Genomic DNA, 21140 nt, shown 5'->3' with positions numbered 1-21140 from the left:
GAAATTCCCTTGGCCTGAGGATTACATATTATCCTGGCTTTCTCCAGGATCTCACACAGGGAAGGTTGTGTGTAAACTCTTACCCATGATACATCAAGGGTAAATGTATTTTAGCAGAAGGGATAAAGGGTCAGTGGTCACAGGAAAGGCAGGCATGAGAATTCTGTATCTAAACCCGTCAGAAAAGCTGTCTGAATGAACTTCAGGGGGTAGTTTGGATTTTTTGAGTCAGTGTCTTTGGTACTTTGTGTTACTCCCATACTACCGTTCACATGAGTGCTGTGGTGTCTCCAAGTTTGCACTCGGTGACTTTCTTGAGGGCTGGGAACACACCTTAATACCGTTTTCATAATTCAGTTATATAGAGAACCAAGCCTTCAACAGAAATTTGTGTAGGGGTGACTGAAGGAGTAAATGCATGAAATGAGGCATAAAGGACATGGAGGGGTGAGGATTAAGAAGAATCGGTTTATTTAACAAATAATTATTAAGCCTACCATCTGCCACTTGGTTATTTCTGGGAATACCATGGTGAGGAAGAGAGACGTTTGATTTAAAGCTTTTCCTCAGCTCATTGCTTGCCAGGCTTGTGGTTTGAGCAACCTGAAGTGAAGAGGAGGGGTGGTCCGCTTCTGGGACCCCTTCTCTCTGTCCTTTTTCTAGGTGCCAACCTTGTCTTCTGTGGTAGGGGAGGAGGCAGAGGGAGTGGTTAAGTGACTCTAATGTAATTGGTGTTGGGATCCCCTGACTTTGGCAGAAGACCCTTTTGTGTGAGTGCTATAGTAAGATGCTCAATGAGTCACCTTAATCCATTCTGTGAACCAAGCAGAACTGGGGCTTCTTTGCACCCTGCCGTCTTCCTGAAGTTTTCCTTTCCTTTACTCTGGTCGGGGCAGAACACACCAACACGCCAGTGGTTATCCGTTTGGGGAGTAAGTCAGTCTCTCCTTCTGGCAGGCATGCCCAGCCTCTGGATGAAGTCTCTTCATCGCCTCAGCCACCTCCCAGCACACGTCAGCCCTCCCCACTAAGCCAAGAGCCTAAGGACTCTCGATCTCTTCCTGTCTTGCTGTGTCTCACTGTTGGCTGAACCCAGGGTGGCTAGGCTTCAGCCAGGAAGCTGGAAGAGAATCGTAAGAACTGCAAACATGTTTGTTCTCTAATGGTGGGTACGGCAGCAAAAGGGCCTTCTCAGGTGGAGCTTATACACGTTTACAGAGCAAAAGGGGCCCGTGGCTGAGCGGGTAGAATGTGAGGCACATGCGCGGTGCTCTAAGTGATCTCAGTCGTCACATGGCCCTGTATTTACAAAACATGGAGCGAGAGGCCGTGGGGTGAGACAGCCTGACCACCGCCGTCTTGGCTCGTTTGCTGTTTCCCTGCACTTCCTCTGCCCTCCCCCCGGCTTGGGGATGGGATCGGGCAGGGTGGGGGTGGGGGAGCTGGTTGAGGGGAGTAGTCAGTTCTCCATCTCCTAGGAATTCCAGGATGCTATGTGTGTGTGGGGGGTGTTACCCCTTTATTTGCAGCTGTCTTTAGAAAGTGGATCCTTTCTACTCCCATGTTGCAGGTGGTGGGGGTGGGGTGCAGAACGCAGGCCTGGTGGGGACTTAGCCTTGGGCCCTTTAGTGAAAGCTATTTCATCAGCACATCAGTGTGGAAGAGATGAAAGAGATGGAAGCAGGAGGTGAGGGAATGGCAGCCACAATTCTTTTTAAAGGTTAAGCTGTGATGGGGAGGACAGAAAGACCAGGCAGCTGGTGGAGAGTGTGGTTTGCAGGGGGATTTTGTCTTTTTAATTGGAGGAACATTTAGCCAGCAGAAGGTCTTAAGTGCCATTTAGACTTAAGAAAGTGAGAAAGTGGTTTCAGTTGGGTGGAGAGAAGCAGCACATAATTGCCAGGGCAATGAGGAAGGGAAGCCCTGAACAGTGACTTAGTGACCTCAAGGGGCCTTGGCATATCAATGGAGAGATTGGTGTATCAATAGAGAGATCCTTAGAGGATTAGAAGAATGAAGCGGGGTGGGGTGGTTAATACTCGAGGGATCCTTCTCAGTCTGTGATGACCAAGAGAAGAAAATATATTTCCATTTGTAAAAAGAGGACATGTTGGAGAAATTGGCATAGACTTTTTTTTTTTTTTTTCAATCAACTGCAATTATTGACTCCAACTAACTCTTAACATGTACTCTGGGTTGTCAGGCTCTATTGAATGCTTAGTGTTTGGCAGGAAAGAAACTGCAGCATGCCTGAAATTAATCAGCTTCATCTTTTACATTGATGGAAGCAATGTCAGCGTCTCTGGAATGACATCAATTTCCACAAAGCCAAGAGCCCTATCTGTGATCTCAACCTAGGCAACTGCAGGGAGGGACATGTCTCCTTTTAAGTTGTTGGTGTGTTTCACTGGGTTGTGGGGCAGGAAGGAGCTGTCACAGTTAATGAAATGTGAGCATTTCTGGTGTTGGCGTTTTATGATGACTGTGGGAAAATTCTGTGCACTCAATCCTTCTGCATCTTATAGAAACCAAAGAGAAGACTTCCTGGAAACAGTAGTCACAAATCACTGAAGAATATTCTCAGAAGAGCATTAGCTAGAGTTCTTAATGTGATGCTACCAAAGAAAAAGGAAAAAAGTGGCCAATCTAGGAAGAGAAACACAGAAGAAAGCTGCTCTTTGATTTTAAATAGGTAACAGGATAACTTGTTTAAGTTTAGCTTAGTTAAATTTTGGCAAGAAAGTAGAACTGATTAGTGATGTTTGGTTTGATTCTTGCTGTTTCATTTTACCCATAATTGTAGCCAGCCCCACCCCTTTTACGAAAGTTATACTGTAACTGCTTTGTATCTACCCACCTGCCCCCTTCTAAGTTCCTCAGATCAGGAAACCATTTTAAGTGATACAAGATGCTCTCATGACTTTTAAAGGAAAATCTCAAAACACCCTTCTTACATATTGTCTGAAAGATGAAATTTGTCAGGGGTTTTGTTTTTTAAACAATTACTGCTATGATTGTGCATGTAAAAAGCAGAACAATGTTCACCCGTGTTTTCTTCTTGCTTTTTTATTATTTATATTTAGCTGTTTAATCCATTTTAATACATATTTCAAATAAGAGTCTAACTTAAATATTGGGACTTCCCTGATGATCCAGTGGTTAAGATTTGGTGCTTTCACTGCTGTGGGCCCAGGTTCAATCCCTGGTTGGGGAACTAAGATCCCACAAGCTGTGAGATACTGGCAAAACAAACAAACAAAAAATGCAAAATATGTTTTCTTTACTATCATTTTCCATTTTTGTTCTAAAGTGCATGTGTGAGCACCTCAGGACCACTTTTTGTCCTTAGAATTTTTTTTTTTCACTAAGTATTTTTATTGGAGTATAGTTCTTTACAATGTTGTGTTAATTTCTTGTGCTTAGGAGACTGTTCTGATATCCTGTCAGGACCAGCAGAAATGCCAAGTGTGGTGGAGATGCCATGGGTACATTTTAGGCAAATAGAAAAAGGCAGTGGGCCTCAGGCATGGCCCTGAAGCTACTTGAGAAGCTCTCTGGAGCTGATCCAGTCATTGGAAGATAAATTCCTTTACATAAGCAAACAGATTCTGCGTAGAGATCTTTCAATGTAGTGCAGATTCAATCTTGTACAAGTGCTAATGTTTCTATGAAACAGCTTTGCTGTGCGCTTTTGAAATGGGATTTTTGTTCTGGTGAGAGAGAAGGTAGAATGGGCCAGCTGCTCACTTCTGTAGTGTCCTTTGTTCTCCTGGAGATTGATCCTGGGACCCCACCATGGTTGGGACTATCTTTTGAATTGTCAGAGGGCAGCACACTTCAATGACGTGTCAGTGAATGGTTCACCGAATTCTGAAATGAGCAAAACTGGTTTTGGTTTTCTCTTGGTGACAACCTGTACCTGACCCAGTCACGAAACCAGCCCCACAGAGGAACAGAAATGTTGTTTGGGCTGAAAACATTGGTGTTTTGAGCTTCCTGAATCATAGGGTGGTCTGTAACCTCCTTTATCTTGAGCACCCTGAAGTCCACCGCCACGTTTGCTGTAGTTTAACAGTAGCAGTCACGGGGTTGATAAAGAAGTCTGCTCACCGTTATTTGAAATTGTGTTTTGGATCATGTCATGCCCGCCCTGCATCTTTAAGAAGCCTAGTAGTCAAATGACTAATCAGTTCAGTTCAGTTGCTCAGTCGTGTCCAACTCTTTGCGACCCCATGAACTGCAGCACACTAGGCTTCCCTGTCCATCACCAACTCCCAGAGCTTGCTCAAACCCATGTCCATCTAGTTGGTGATGCCATCCAACCATCTCATCCTCTGTCGTCCCCTTCTCCTCCCGCCTTCAGTCTTTCCCAGCATCAGGGTCTTTCCCAGTGAGTCAGTTCTTCGCATCAGGTGGCCAAAGTATTGGAGCTTCAGCTTCAGCATCAGTCCTTCCAGTGAACACGCAGGACTGCTCTCCTTTAGGATGGACTGGTTGGATCTCCCTGCAGTCCAAGGGGCTCTCAAGAGCCCGGTTGAGTCTGAGCTCTCACCATCTCTCATGTCACATTTTCCTTTCTGCTTCTGGAGAAGGGATATTCACCTTTGTCTGTAGTTTGGGCTTCTTACCTCACAGCATTGTAGTGGGGTTTATAATATACGCCACACAGCTAGCTCCATGCCTGGAAACAGTGAGGACTTAGTAGGGGTTAGTTTGTCCTTGCCCCGCCCCCACTTCCCCTCTGGAATCAGGGTAACAGGTTTGAGTCCTGGCCCCCCCTCCTACCTTGGGGTCACTCACTAACCCCTTCTGAGTTCTTGACGACTTCTCTGACGCTGCCTCTCCCTACTCAGGAGTAGTCAGTGATTCTCTTTTCCTGGGTCAGAACCAGACTAATCCACCCTGTCAGGGCCCACAGCAATAGGTCTTCAGGTTCTTTTGTTCCCATGGCCTCTCCTCCAGGGGATCTTCCAAGCCTAGGGATCGAACCCAGGTCTCCCGCAATGCAGGCGGATGCTTTTACCATCTGAGCCACCGGGGAAGCCCTTTCCCATCTCATCTCACCTTTAATCTTTTGTGTCACTGCCAAATGGCTCCTCATGCTATTTTCCATCTTTCTCCCCACTTCCTGGCTTCTCTTCTTGGCTCGTGTGTTCCCTGTGTGTGAAGTGCCCACCTGGCCCCCATATTCTAGTCTGTTCCTTTCCTGTCCATCTCAAATGCTGCTTTCTCCCTTCTCAGCATGTGTCTCCATTTGGGGCCTATTGTCTTTTTTTTTTTTTTTTAACATGTTACACATCAGTTATCTCAGTTTTAAAATAATGCAGTGCCTGTTCCCATTTAAAAAGGAGTAAAGCTGTGGACTAGGAAAGTTCATTTGCTTGGTGACAGAGCTGAAACCAGTATCCCTTGTCTGTAACCCAAGGACTCAGAGCATAGGGAAGGGGCTGAGTGTTTGGCACCATGAATTAAAAAAAACAAAGTTTGAATGAATACATTTTAGTTTTCAAAAATGGAACAGAACTTGGTAACCATCTCCTTTTCATTTAATCCATTTATTTATGCAACCAGTTAAGTGGTCTAAGCACTATTTCAGGAACTGGGGGGAAAGCAGTGATGGGCTAGACAAGGTCTCTGCCCTGCCTTGCCTGCGCTGCAGTGGGTGAAGCCAGAGAGTAAATGAGCACAGCATGGCCCATGATGCGATGGAAGGGCGAGGCGAGGAACCCCGTTCGATGGCGTGGGCAGGAAGGGCCTCTTGGAGGCAGTAGGTGACACCCAGTGAGCGGTGGGTGAACTGGAGGAGGCAGTGGGGGAGATCTGAGGCTGGGCTGCTTCAGGCACCAGGGCCCTGAGACCAGAAGGAGCCCACTGAGGAATGGAAGGAGCGGGAAGCTCGTGGGGCCGGAGGGTGTGGAGCAAGGAGCCAGGAGTCCAAGATGAGTCTGGAGGAAGAGGTGACAGCCGGGCTGTGAAGAAGAATGGGTTCTCTTTTCGATGCAGTTGGTGCCATGGGAGGGTTTTAAGTAGGGGAGTAACAGGATGGATCTGTGACAGGCTGAGCTAGGAATTAAGTGACATTAGCGGTTACCATGCTGCTGCTCTGCAAGCTGGAGCTTGGTGACCCAGAGAAGTCTCTTTGACAACCAGCTTCTGTGAAAGCCACTCTGTGCTGTTTAACAGTAGCCCCAAACGATCCTTTCATTTCTTTCTGCTTTTGTTGGCTTGGTGTATTGTACAAGGCACCGTGAAACATGTGGCCATGAGCCTGGAGGCAGTTGGGTGGTGGTGGGACTCGGCAGTAGGCCTTTGGAGAGTGCGGGCTGGCTCTGGGCAGCCCTCCTGGGATGGGGTTTGCAGCTTTCCCGTGGGCACGCGTGGCCGTCTTGGCACTTGAGCCCCCTCCCCGGGTGGTCTCTGAAGGCCTGGGTCTTAGCCCCCGGCTCCTGATCTCGGGGCTGCTGCTCTTGGATGTCAGCCACCCTCAGGACAGGAGACCTCGGTCTAGAGCCCTGATCCCCGCTCTGGGGTGACCTGAAGGAGGACACCATCTGGTTTACACATGAAAGCTGCTGCATGGTGAGTCAGGATATTCTTCCCTCGTATTCTCTGTCGGTATAATTCTCAGTTTTTGTCGAAAACGTAGCCGCTTCCTGGCTTCCCCCATCACGACTCCTGTCAAAGACAGCGTTTCTCCTTCCCCAGACTCGAACACCTGGAAGGATCTGTGGTCCTTTCCTTTGGAGAATTTTAGGGTTAGAAGAGCCTTGATGACTATGCCCCGCATTACAATACTTTTCAGTTCTTAGACGATTTCTCAGGTCCACTCTCGCTTCCTTCCTACTGCTAGCACTTCTGAGGAAAACTTTCCAGAATTATTCATCCTCATGGCTGTGCTATATCGAGTTTGTTATTTAGAAAACCTAGATTAAAAAAGAAACTCTTCATCCTCCAAGAGTTGAAATGCATAATTCACTTCCCACCATACACAGCCTCTATCAATATAGATTTTCCAGTGAATAAATGTATCCTTTAAAAAAAGTTGAAAAGAGCCCCTGGTGAATTAATTGAGAAAATCTGCAATATCGACACATAATTTTAAGTGCACAAAAAGCTCTGGGTCAAGGATGTTGCTGAGCAGGATGGACTGTAAGGTCCGTGGTCGAAACCAGTGAAGGTGGGGTGTTTATTCAATAGAACATTTGGCAAGGGGTGGTGCTGGTGTCTTTTTTTTTTTTTTTTAAAACTCTTTTCCCGATTCCTGGGGATTGTTCTGACTTGTCAGGTTTCTGCACCGGATAGAAGCCAGAAATTTGCTTTCCTTTGCAATAAAAGTCTCAGATTCCTCCTCCCCTCTACTTGTTTTAATTTTACTTATATTTTAATTGGTGGAAAATCGCTTTACAATTTTGTGTTGGTTTCTGTCATACATCGTGGTGAATTAGTCATAATTATATAAATATATATATTCCTTCCCTCCTGAGTCCCCCTCGCCTCCCCCCGTCCCACCCCTCTAAGTCATCACAGAGCGCCAGGCTGGGCTCCCTGTGTTATTTAGCAACTCCCCACTATCTGTCTATTTCACATGAGGTAGTGTGTATACGGTCAGTGCTACTTTTTCAATTTGTCCCACCCTCACCTTCCTCCGCTGTGTCCACAGGTTGGTTCTCCACTAGGTTCTTCACTATCACTCTTCTAGCTTCCATATGTGTTTGTTAATACGAGATCCTTGTTTTTCTTTTTCTGCTTAGCTTCTGCCGAGAATGACACGTGCAGGGAGGGGCATGTGGAATGCGTTCTGGCGAGCCGGGCGGCAGGGCCATCCAGCAGGTGTCCGGGAGGAGCCACTCACCTGAGCCCAGTGGCAGGCACATCAGGGTCCCCATCAGAGCAGTGGTGGTGGGATTTGTCAGCAGTACCTGACTGCCCAGCCTCCAAGCCTGGCTTCCAGACCCCCTCTCAGAGGTTGTGCACACTGCGGATCCTTCCTTACTCAGTTCCTTTCCTGTTAAAACTGACCGGAGTGGGTTCTGTTATTTGCGATGAAAATATCTGCTGTAGCTACTTAGCCAGCGATGTTTGGGATGTCTCGCTCAGCAGGGGGAGTCTGTGATCTTTACTTGGCTTGGCCCACCAGCTGCATCAATTCCACACACCAGAATTGAGCAAAATTGCAGCTATTTTTGCGTAACGGAAGCAGCCTGTGGAGTGGAAAGGGCAGTGGGTCAGATACCCAAGGCCGTGGCTCTCGTCTGCTTTACCGCTCTCTGGCTGCAGTGATTCTGTGCAAGTCACGTCTCCCCTTGGGGCCTGAGTTTTCTTATTTGTAAAATGAGAAAATAATATACCAAATGAACTCTAAGGTCCCTTCCAATATCAGCAGCCTCTGAGCAGCAGCTTTGGTGTTTTTATTATTGGAGAGCTGCTTCTGTTGCCCAGACCAGCACTATTTAACACAGTAGCTACTAGCCACTTGTGGCTATTTAAGTGTAAATGGTTTAAAATCCAACAAAATTACAAATCTAGTTCCTTAGCTGCACTGGCCACATTTTAAGTGCTCCATAGCCACACGTAGCTACTGGCTATCATCTTGGACAAGGCAGGTAACAGACCATCTCCATCATCGTAGACATTCTCTTGATAAAACACTGATCTGCATGATAATGACATTTGTCTACTTCCTTTGTAGAGATGCTGGCTGTTCTGTTGTATTTCCGCCTGCTTGCTTGAAAGATCAACATCCATCTTACTAGCCACTCATGATTGATTTCATGGGTATGCATGCGTGCTCAGCTGTGTCTGACTCTTTGCCACCCTGTGGGCTGCAAGTCACCAGGCTCCTCCCCTGTCCATGGGATTCTCTAGGCAAGAATACTGGGGTGGGTTGCCACTGCCTTCATGCAGTTGCCCCAAATAGAACTCCTTATCTACTCTTCCCCTATCCCAGCCCCACACTTTGTCCCATCCCTATTCTCCCCGTCGTCTTAGAGAGTGGCTCCTCACCTGTGTTAACTCAGACAGAAACCCTGGGGTTGGGTTGGAAAGGCTCTTCTTCATCGTACCCCCATACCCCCCATTTTGGTCCCTAAATTCCCTCAGTTCCTCCTGTTAAATATTAACTGACCATGCCTTGTCCCCATTCACACTGTACGCACCATGACCGAGCCTCTCATCCTCTACGTCCCTGCTTCTGTGAACCTCATCTTTGCTTTCTTCCTCATTCCAGCCTGTCCCCTCAGCCCACCCCCAGAGGAACTGAATCAGAGTACAGTTTACAGAAAACCAGCAAAAGGCAATTTTAATCAGCCATTCTCCTCCCTCCACAGCCGTATGTTCAACTGCCTTTTCCAGACTTAACCGTTGGCCTCATGAGCAGCTGTGTTAAACTTCTTTCTGTTCCCTGAATGAGACTCGCTCATTCATTTTCTTCTTGGTATGTGTGTTTGCTTCCTTCTGCCCATATAGACCTTCTCAGCACCCAGTCTGGAGGTCACCTCTTTTGCAGAGTCTTTGCTGACTCCCTGGGGGAGTTAGGTGCTCCCCATGGGGGTGCTCTGCATCTCAAAGGTCATGGTCGGTGGCTTGGGGCTCAGACTTTGGCATCGGGCTGCCTGGGTTCAAACGCTGATTGTGTCACTGTTGACTCTGTTTGACATCACTGTGCTTGACTTTCTTCATCAATGTAGTGACTGTTCATACTACGTAATTCATGGACCTCTATGAGAATTAAGTGACCTAATATGTTTAAAGTGCTTAACATGGTGCTCAGCCTAGAGTAAGCATTTAATAATTGTTCATTGTTGTCCCCATCACTGTACTTCACTTGACTCCTTCTTCATGTACTGGGATGATAGCAGACTGAATGGTGAGTGATCACACCATCGTGGTTATTTGGGTCATGAAGATCTTTTTGTATAGTTCTTCTGTGTATTCTTGACACTCTTGTTAATCTCTTCTACTTCTGTTAGGTTCATACCGTTTCTCTCCTTTATTGTGCCCATCGTTGCATGAAATATCCCCTTGATATCTCTAATTTTCTTGAAGGTATCTCTCGTCTTTCCCATTCTATTGTTTTCCTCTATTTCTTTGCATTGATCATTGAGGAAGACTTTCTTACCTCTCCTTGCTATTCTTGGATACTCTGCGTTCAGATGCATATATCTTTCCTTTTTTCATTTGCCTTTCACTTCTCTTCTCAGTTATTTGTGAGGCCTTCTCGGACGACCATTTTGCCTTTTTGCATTTCTTTTTCATGAGGATGATCACTCCCTTCTGTACAATACTATGAACCTCCATCCATAGTTCTTCAGGCACTCTATCAGACATAATTCCTTGAATTTTTTTTTTTTTTTTGTCACTTCCACTGTATAATTATAAGGAATTTGATTTAGGTCATACCTGAATGGTCCAATGGTTTTCCATATTTTATTCAATTTAAGTCTGAATTTTTCAACAAGTTCATGATGTGAGCCATGGTCAGCTCCTGGTCTTGTTTTTGCTGACTCTATAGAGCTTCTCCATCTTTGGGTGCAAACAATATAATCAGTGTGATTTTGGTATTGACCATCTTTTGACTTCCTACTTTTGCATTCCAGTCCCCTGTGGTGAAAAGGACATCTTTTTTGGGTGTTAGTTCTAGAAGGCCTTGTTAGATTGTCATAGAACCCTTCAACTTCAGCTTCTTTGGCATTAGTGGTTGGGGCATAGATTTGGATTACTGTGATGTTGAATGATTTGCCTTGGAAACGAACAGAGATCATTCTGTTGTTTTCGAGATTGCACCCAAGTTCTGCATTTCAGGCTATTTTGTTGACTCTGAGGGCTAGTCCATTTCTTGTAAGGGATTCTAGCCCACAGTAGTAGATTATAATGGTCATCTGAATTAAATTCACTCATTCCTATCCATTTTAATTTGCTGATTCCTAAAATGTAGATGTTCACTCTTGCCATCTCCTGTTTGACCATTTCCAATTTATCTTGATTTATGGACATAACATTCCAGGTTCCTATGCAATATTGCTCTTTACAGCCTCAGACTTCAGTTTCTGCTTTGTCTCAGCTTCTTCATTCTTTTTTTTTTCTTTTTATTTATTTTTTAATTGAAGAATAATTGCTTTACAGAATTATGTTGTTTTCTCTCAAACCTCAACCTGATTCAGCTATAGGTATCCATATATCCCTTACCTCCCACCTCCCTCCCCATCTCACCTCTGTAGGTTGATACAGAGCCCCTGTCTGAGTTTTTTAGCCATCCTGCAATTTCCCATTGGCTATCTATTTAACATATGGTAATGTAAGTTTCCATTTTACTCTTGCCATACATCTTACCCTCTCTTCCCCTCTTCCCTGTCCACAAGTCTATTCTCTATGTCTCTTTCTCCATTGCTGCCCTGTAAGTAAATTCTTAAGTATCATTTTTCTAGATTCTGTGTATTTGTGTTAGAATATGATATTTATCTTTCTGTTTCTGACTTACTTCACTCTGCGTAATAGGTTCTAGGTTCATCCACCTCATTAGAACTGACTCAAAGGCATTCCTTTTTATGGCTGAGTAATATTCCATTGTGTATATGGACCACGACTTTTTTATCCATTCATCTGCTGATGGACATCTAGGTTGCTTCCGTGTTGTAGCTATTGTGAGTAGTGCTGCAATGAACAATGGGATACATGTGTCTTTTTCAATTTTGGTTTCCTTGGAGTAAATGCCTAGGAGTGGGATTGCTGGGTCCTATGGTGGTTTTTTCCCCTAGTTTTTTTAAGGAATTTCCATACTGTCTCCCATAGTGGCTGTATCAATTTACATCCCCACTGGCAATGCAAGAGTGTTCCCTTTTCTCCACACCCTCTCCATCATTTATTGTTTGTAGACTTTTTGATGAGGGCCATTCTGACTGGTGTGAGGTGATATCTCGTAGTTTTCATCTGCATTTCTCTAATAATGAGCGATATTGAGCATCTTTTCATGTGTTTGTTAGCCATCTGTATGTCTTCTTTGGAGAAATGTCTGTTTAGGTCTCTTTCCCACTTTTTGATTGGGTTGTTTGTTTTTCTGGTGTTGAGTTGTATGAGCTGCTTGTATATTTTGGAAATTAATCCTCTGTCAGTTGTCCCATTAGCTATTATTTTCTCCCACTCTGAGGGCTGTCTTTTCACCTTGCCTATAGTTTCCTTTGCTGTGCAGAAACTTTTAAGTTTAATCGGGTCCCACTTATTTACCATTGTTTTTATTTCTATTACTCCAGAAGATGAGTCATAGAGGATCTTGCTTTGATTTATATCATCGAGTGTTCTGCCTGTTTTCCTCTAATAGTTTTATAGTTTCTGGTCTTATATTTAGGTCTTTAATCCATTTTGAGTTTATCTTTGTGTATGGTGTTAGGATGTGTTCTAATTTCATTCTTTACATGTAGCTGTCCAGTTTCCCCAGCACCAGTTATTGAAGAGGCTGTCTTTGCCCCATTGAATATTCTTGCCTCCTTTGTCAAAAAGAAGGTACCCATAGGTGCGTGGGTTTATTTCTGGGCTTTCTGTCTTGTTCCATTGGTCTGTATTTCTGTTTTTGTGCCAGTACCGTACTATCTTAATGATTGTAGCTTTGTAGTATAATCTGAAATCAGGAAGGTTGATTCCTCCTGCTCCATTCTTCTTTTTCAAGACTGCTTTGGCTATTCAGGGTCTTTTGTGTTTCCATATGAATTGTGAAATTTTTTGTTCTATTTCTGTGAAAAATGTCATTGGTAATTTGATAGGGATCATGTTGAATCTGTAGATTGCATTTGGTAGGATAGTCACTTTGACAATATTGATTCTTCCTATCCAGGAACATGGAATATCTCTCCATCTGTTTATGTCATCTTTGATTACTTTCATTAGTGTCTTATAATTTTCTGTGTACAGTTCTTTTGTATTCTCAGGTAAGTTTATTCCTAGATATTTTATTCTTTTTGTTGCAATGGTGAATGGGATTGATTCCTTAATTTCTCTTTCTGATGTTTCATTGCTAGTATATAGACATGCAAGTGATTTCTGTGTATTAATTTGTATCTGGCACCTTTGCTAAATTCACTGATTAGCTCTAGTAATTTTCTGATACTCTCTTTAGGATTTTCTGTGTACAGTATCATGTCATCTGCAAACAGTGAGAGATTTACTTCTTTTCTGATCTGGATTCCTTTTATTTCTTTTTCTTCTCTGATTGCTATAGCTAGGACTTCCAGAACTATGTTGAATAATAGTGGGGAAAGTGGGCACCCTTGTCTTATTCCTGATCTTAGGGGGAATGCTTTCAGTTTTTCACCATTGTGAATAAGGTTTGCTGTAGGCTTATCATTTATGGCCTTTACTATGTTGAGGTAGGTTCCTTCTATGCCAATTTTTTGAAGAGTTGTAATCATAAATGGGTGCTGAATTTTGTCAAAGGCTTTTTCTGCGTCTATTGAGATTATCATATGGTTTTTATCTTTCAGTTTGTTAATATGGTGTATCACCTTGATTGATTTGCATATATTGAAGAATCCTTGCATCCCTGGAATAAACCCAACTTGAACATGGTGCATGAGCTTTTTGATATGTTGCTGAATTCTGTTTGCTAAAATTTTTTTGAGGCTTTTTGCATCTATGTTCATCAATGATATTGTCCTGTAGTTTTGTGTGTGTGTGTGTGTGTGTTGTCTTTGTTTTTGGTATCAGGGTGACGGTGGCCTTATAGAATGTGTTTAGAAGTGTTCCTTCCTCTGAAATATTTTGAAAGAGTTTTAGAAAGATAGGCATTAGCTCTTCTCTAAATGTTTGATAGAATTCTCCTGTGAGGCCATCTGGTCCTGTGCTTTTGTTTTTTTGGGAGATTTTTGATCACAGTTGCAATTTCAGTGCTTGTAATTGGTTTGTTCATAATTTCTATTTCTTCCTGGTTCAGTCTTGGAAGACTGAACTTTTCTAAGAATCTGTTCATTTCTTCCAGGTTATCCACTTTATTGACATATAGTTGTTCATTATCTCTTATAATCCCTTGTAATTCTGCATTGTCTGTTGTAATCTTTCTTTTTTCATTTCTAATTTTCTTGATTATTCACTGTTCTTTTTTATTAGTCTGGCCAAAGGTTTGTCAATTTTGTTTATCTTATCAAAGAACCAACTTTTAATTTTATTAATCTTTACTAACTACTGTTTCTTTCATTTCTTTTTCATTTCTTTCTGCTCGGATCTTTATGATTTCTTTCCATTAATTTTTTTTTTGTGGGGGGTCGTCTTTTTCCAGTTGTTTTAGGTGTAAAGTTATGTTATCTATTCAATGTTTTTCTTGTTTCTTGAGGTAGGATTGTATTGCTATAACCTTCCCTCTTAGAACTGCTTTTGCTGTATCCCTTATGTTTTGAGTTGTCATGTTTTCATTGTCATTTCAGCCTCTTCATTCTTTCTGGAGCTATTTCTCCACTCTTCTCTAGTAGCATATTGGGTACCTACTGACCTGGTGGGTTCATTTTTCAGTGTCATATATTTTTGCTTTTTGGTACTGTTCATGGGGTTCTCAGCAAGAATGCTGAAGTGGTTTGCCATTCCCTTCTCCAATGAACCACATTTTGTCAGAACTCTCCACCATGACCCCGTCTGTCTTGGATGGCCCTACACGGCATGGCTCATAGTTTCATTGAGTTAGACAAGATTGTGATCCATGTGATCAGTTTGATTAGTTTTCTGTGATTGTGGTTTTCATTCTATGTACCCTCTGGTGGATGATGATAAGAGGCTTGTGCAAGCTTCCTGATGGGAGGGACTGACTGTGGTGAAAACTGGGTCTTATTCTGGTTGTCAAGGCCATGCTCAGTAGGTCTTTAATCCAGTTTTCTGCTGATGGGTGGGGCTTTGGTCCCTCCCTGTAGGTTAGCCTGAGGCCAAACTGTGGTAGGGGTAATGTGGTAATGGGGACCCCTTCAAAAAGACTTATGCTAGCCTCCCAGGACTGTTGTAGTCAGTGCCCCTGACCCCGTGGCAGGCCACTGTCGACCTTTGCCTCTGCCAGAGACTCCCAAGCACGGACAGCCCGGTCTGGGTCAGTCTCTTGTGGGGTCACTGCTCCTTTCTCCTGGGTCCTGGTGCACACAAAGTTCTGTTGTGCCCTCCAAGAGTCTCTTTCCCCAGCCCTGTGGAAGTTCTGTAATCAAACCCCACTGGCCTGCAAAGTCAAATTCCCTGAGGGTTCTCAGTCTCTTTGCCATATCCCTTGGTTGGTGAATCTGTTGTGGGGCCTGAACTTTCACAGCAGTGTGAGAACCTCTTTGGTATAATTGCTCTTCAGTTTGTGGGTCGTCTGCTTGGCGGGTCAGTGGGGCTAATAGTGACCTCCTCCAAGAGGACTTAGGCCACACACCATGCCTCCCAGGGCTACTGTAGCCAGAGCCCCTGTCCGTGAGCAGGCCACTGCTGACCCGTGCCTCCACAGGAGACCCTCAAACACTCAAAGGCAGATCTGGCTCCATCTCTTGTGGGCTACCTGGGTCCTGGTGCACACAAGGTTTTGTTGATGCCCTCTAAGTGCCTCTGGCTGGTGAAAGGTTTGGTTTTAAATGTGATTGTACCTGTCCTACTGCTTTATTGCAGCTTCTCCTTTGCCCTTGGTCATGGGGGTATCATTTTTTAGTGGATTCCAACATTCTCCTATCAATGGGCATTCAGTAGCTAGTTGGAATTTTGATGTTCTCACAGGAGGAAGATTAGCACACATCCTTCTACTCTGCCATCTTGGATTCCAGATTCCTGGGAAGTGTGGCTGTAGTTAAAAATTACTTATGCATATGTTATCCTAGCATGTCTGAAGTCCTCACTTAGACAGTGGAATTGATGTATTGAAGGGAGAAGACCTTCGGTAGAAAAATGCATAGTGTATCCTATTAATTAATACACTAGAATGGGAGGGTACTTTATCACTGATATGTCAATAACAGTAATAATGTCAACATTTAGGATGAACACTCTTGTATTAATCAGAGAAGATTCATTTGCAATCAGAAAACCTCTACCCAAATGAGAAAAATGTGTACAATCAGTGAACTGGGAGTTTGGCATAGCCTGCAGTCTGTAGGAATGAGGATGGGCTGATGTACCAGGGAGTAGGTATGAAGCTTCAAGTCAGTGTAGTTGGTGATTTTCTTCTCCAGCTTTTGTTCTGGGGGGTTGTCAAAATCCTGGTGTGCTTGTGGGAATATATTACTCATTTGAACATTAACAGTTAATAAGTGCAGTCCTGGAACCTCGGGGATGGTTCCAAATGTTAGTTGCCATATAAGATCAAGGTCTGTTGCAGTGAGGACAATTTCTTCTGTTAAGTTGGTGGACATCACACAGAACATCAAAGCAAGAACAGCCATGAGGAAAGGGGTCGACCTGCTGTGAGGCAGGGACATGGTCTGGCACCACCTAGTTCCAAAAGATCAATGTTTTCCAAGAGTTGTAAAAAAAAGAAAAATTGCTTCCTGAGCGAAGTGGACATTTGCTTCATACTTTGGCTGTTCAGTACCTTTTGAACGTATTTCTGGCTTTGCAAAATGCCTGGCCTTCTGAACTCTACTTCCTCAAAGTCAGAAGTCACTTTCTGGGTCTCCTTGGCAGCTAATGTCAGAATGTATCCCAGGCTCTGTATCTCAGATGCATCAGAAGGATAACTTTGGAGTGGAGTCAGGAGAGGCATCCCACAGAAGTGTTGCTGGTGAGTGGTATCTGCCGTAGGGTCTGCTGGAACCATCTGGTGGGTCAGTCATCTCCCAGCCTGAGTCACTGGCCCACCAGATGTTCTGTGACCTGATGGCTTGTAAGAAATTTCTATCCTGCCTCAGTTAGCTAGAGTGGATTCTGTTGTTTACAACTAAAAACTCTGAATGGTATATGAGACTCTGAAGAATGAACAGGACCAGGCAGTAACCAGTTCTGTTCTCACAGCAACTCCATGCTGATGAGGGACCATGAGAATCTCAAGGTAATTGGATAAAGTTTCGTCCTTCTGGTTGTGCTGCCAATTCAAGGTGTTTCTGCTGTAATGTGAAGCATACAAACTTGAAAAATCTGGTTACATAAAATGGCACACAAAAAGGATAATAGAAAAAAAAAAAAGGATAATAGGATTTATGGAAAAAAAGATTTGGATAGGTCACCTCAAATATATGAAACTCCATCTAGAACACTAAGAAAAACCATAACAAACCTAACAAGACTATCAGCTCAATTGGAAAGTCACACTGAATCGCTAGGCGACAAATATTCTAGGCAGTATAAGCGTTTGCCTTAAAAGGTGAGGGTACATGGATAGAAGGCGGGGGATGGAGGCTGCTGAGTTCTGAAGATGAGGGTGTAGAGGGAGGTGGGGATAAGCACTTGGAGGCTTCACACAAATTTGGTGACAGAGAAGGCTGCCCCTGGATCCTTGTTTTGTGGTCTTTTACACTGCAGCTTTGAGAACTGTGTGCTCCATGCATCTGTAGAGAGAACACGTGACCCAACCAGGCCAGCGGGAAAACGGAGCAGAAGAACAGGTACCCAGCACAGTGATGTAGTCGGCTTTGTTGGTGAGCTTTGTGTTCAGAGGCTTTTACATGCTGAGGGACTTCTCCGGTGATCCAGTGGCTAGGACTCCAAGCTCCCATGCAGGGGGCCTAGGTTCAATCCTTGGTGAGGGAACTAGATCCCACAGGCCACAACTAAGCCTAGGCACAGTCAAATAAATAAGTAAATATTAAACATATGCTAAGAACAAATACATGTCAACTGATACAGTTTATGTCTTATCTGGACACTGTTCCCTTATCAATGACAGACATACTGTGGTATTTAGAGAAACATGCTGCAGTAGGCGAGAGTGTACTTGAAAGTGTTCTGTAAACCTTGAAAGCTGGAGGACCCTTGGCCTGTGGATAAAGGGACTGTGGGATAAAGGATTATTTAAAAGGAGGAGCCCCAGGAGAAGTGTAGACTGTCTTGTTGCTGAAGGCAAAAGCTGTGGCCTCGCATAGCAGTTAGACACACAGGCTTTGGAGGGACCACCTCGGTTTGAGTCCCTCTTCTCCTGCGTGCTGGGTCTGAGCCCGGGTTTGATCATCTGTAAAATGAAGATAATAAAGATTGTACCTTAGACACATTAGTGCATGCCAAGTCCTTGGGGTAGTCCCTTGAATGATGGCCGTTGTTGACTTCTCATCCATCATCTACATTCTAGTTGGCTTCAAGGATAAGGAAAGCTTGCATGAAAAACATGCTGTCAGGGTCTACCCATAATAGGCATTCCGTCCACATCTGTTGAATTTGAATCCAGTGAGAAATATCCACAGAGACTGCAACCAGCACTGTTTCCTTTCCTCCTACCAAGTCCGTGTAGAAACTGTTTCATTGGCCAGGATGGGATGCTGTGTAGAGGGAACCGATTCGGGAGCACGTGCTAGACTGGCAGGCTGTGAGTCCCGGGTGCCTGGGAATAACAAAACCCCAAGGGAAGGTCAGACCTTCAGAGCAGAGCCTGAGTAGGAAGAACAATTTGCCACCAGCCTGGTTTCCATTGTGACCAGGCTGTTTCAATTAAAAACGCTTTAGATGCTGGAAGCCCACAGCATCTGTTTCTAGTTGAAAGGTTATTTACAGACAGTGTGTTTTTCACTGTGACATTTGTATATGTTTATTAATACAGAGCCTATGGCAGTAAAACTCATTTTGGAAATGGAAATAGATAATTATTCTTGAAGCTTTTAATCATTTTTTAAGCAAAATAATGAACTGGAAAGCATTTAGCTGAGAAAGAGCATCTGATTACCCAGGCAGATTATTCAGTGGGGATGAGATGCAAATATATATTGTCTCCTTCTGCTGTCTGCTCTCCCAGGGCAGGAGAGGGGAGCTTCCTCATTTTATCCCTAGGTTCTGTGATATTTTTCAGTCACAACTGATGCTTCAGAGGCCCACGATTCTTGTCCTGGCTTCTCCATTCATCTTATGGCTTTGGGAAAGTCACTTTATGTTTTTGGGCATCAGTTACCCATCTGTAAAATACCTCATGGTCTCTTCTAGCTCTGACCCTATGTCACTGTGGGATTCTGTGCCTTGGTGAAAGCAGAAAACTCCTGTAAGCACTTGGGCCGTCCAAGAACTCTGGTCTTTCTGAAACCCCAGACTGGAGTAAAGATACTAGATCTTCTGTTTTGCTCAGCACCATGCACAGAGCTCCGACAACATGCAGAGTACATTAAGACCAGTGAGGGGACAGAAGAATAAGCAGCTGCTTAAATTTCCTGTGGTCTAGTCGGGGAGGGCAAACAAATATTTATGACATAATCAGAAGGATCAAGCCAGCTAGAATTGCCAGGGCTCAAGCTTTCTCTAATTGTGTGGAATGCGGAAGGAAGAGAATCCTAGTGGGCAATCTGGGGCATGGGACAAATCCCTAAGGACAACATTTACAATGGAACGATGGGACTTGGTTTCCTACTGTCTTGGCTGAGCCAAACCTAGACTCTTTCTTTTTTAAATTTTTTATTTTTGAATTGAAGCGTGGTTGATTTCCTCTGTTAACTCTGCTGTACGGCAAGGTGACTCAGTTATATGCACATTTTCAATTTTTTAATATTCTTTTCCATTATGGTTTATCACAGGATCTTGAATATAGTTCTTTGTGCTTTATGTTAGGACCTTGTTGTTTATCCTAGACTATTTATTTTCTATCATTTTTAAAAAATACACTTGAGTGGATCTTCTTCCCTCCCTCTTTTTTCTTGAGAGTTTGAAAAGCCCGTGGCACCTAGTGCAGCACATGGCTTAATATAAATGTCCTGAGTGGTGGACACGCCCCTCCCCCGCAGTCCTCACCTTTTGGCCCCACGTTTGTTCACTGGCACCTGAACTTGAGCGTGACCAGGGGATGAGGTGGAGGCGAATGGCACGGGGGGGCCTGGCCCTCTGATCGCGCTGCCGTTTGAGCGGTCCAGGGGCCGGCAGCTGCTGCTGAAGACGGCATTTCCGGTAATGGTCACCTTCAGGGAAGTGGGTGTGGTTGGGACAGCTGTCTGCCTGGGAGCTGCCCTTTGGTTTATGTCTGGAGATAGCTTTGCAAGGTGTGAGTGCGTTTGTAATCACATCTGGAATTGATAGACAGCCTGAAGCTTTCACCTGCCCAGAGCTTCGTGATCCTGTTTCTTTCTGGGACAGCAACTTTCTTAGCCACGTGTATATCATGGGCTCCTAGGAATGTTTTCAAGCCCAAAGAAATCCAGTGGGATCTTTAAAAGGGTTCTGGAGTCCTGCCAACGAAGCTCTTGGATAAAATGAGGTTTTGGGATTTTGATATTCCTGCCTTTCTCTAATTAAAAAAAAATATTAAGTTTGGTAATTCAGTTTTGCTAAGTTTCTGAGAAATCAACCTTGACTCTAAGAAGGAAAAAAAACACCCCAGTTTATTTTTTTGTAGTTTTTGAAAAATTTTATTTTTAATTGAAAGATAATTGTCTTACGACGTTGTGTTGATTTCTGCCGTTCGACAACATAAATCGCCACAAGTGAATATCCCCTCCCCCTGGAGCCTCCCTCCCATCCCACATCTCAAGGCCGTCCCAGGGCATCAGGCTGGGCTCCTGTGTTAGACAGCAGTTTCCATCAGCCGTCTGTTCCCCTCATGGCAATGCTGTTCCCTCAATTTGTCCCACTCTCCTTTAAAGAAGCCCTAGTTTAAATGAGTCTGTGTTGGTACCTGGCAGGTGGGCATAGTGTCACGATGCAGAAGCCTAATGTCCCTCTGGGAGGTGGGATTGGGGCAAAGGTTGCGGGAGGTGGGGTGGGGGGCAACGGTTGCTGCCTGCCAACCCTGAAGAGCCTGGGGGGCACTCGGGAGTGTCAGACTGTGGTTCACGTGAAGAGCATCTTTGCACACCTGCTGGCCACCCAGTGCTGGGCCGATTGCACCTTCATCTGCCAACTGCCCTTCCAGGCGCTGCTCTTGCTGCTGGGCTGGCACCTGTGGGCCCACGGTGGCATCCGACTCCTTCCTGGCCCCTCCGACCCACACAGAGCCCGATGAGTTTTTTTTAAACGTCACGTTGTGCCTTGCACTGGTGCCCTGGAGGATGTGTGTGCTCCTGTTTTCACGTGGTTCCCTGAGGGCATGGGGCAAT

The 21140-nt window shown here is 44.4% G+C and overlaps 1 protein-coding gene and 1 non-coding gene across 11 annotated transcripts in view; both read left to right on the top strand.

Moving 5' to 3' along the window:
- Nucleotides 1-21140, top strand: part of HHAT (hedgehog acyltransferase) — a 349271-nt gene that overhangs the window by 177201 nt on the left and 150930 nt on the right. The gene's annotated exons all lie outside the window — the stretch shown is intronic.
- TRNAE-UUC lies at nucleotides 3142-3214 on the top strand. Its single transcript has one exon. It is a non-coding gene; the product is annotated as a tRNA-Glu (tRNA).

The sequence above is a fragment of the Cervus elaphus genome, chromosome 14 (genome assembly GCF_910594005.1).
Source record: "Cervus elaphus chromosome 14, mCerEla1.1, whole genome shotgun sequence".
Lineage (NCBI taxonomy): Eukaryota > Metazoa > Chordata > Mammalia > Artiodactyla > Cervidae > Cervus > Cervus elaphus.
Note: the sequence above shows the minus strand (reverse complement) of the source record. Positions and strands in the feature narration are given on the sequence as shown.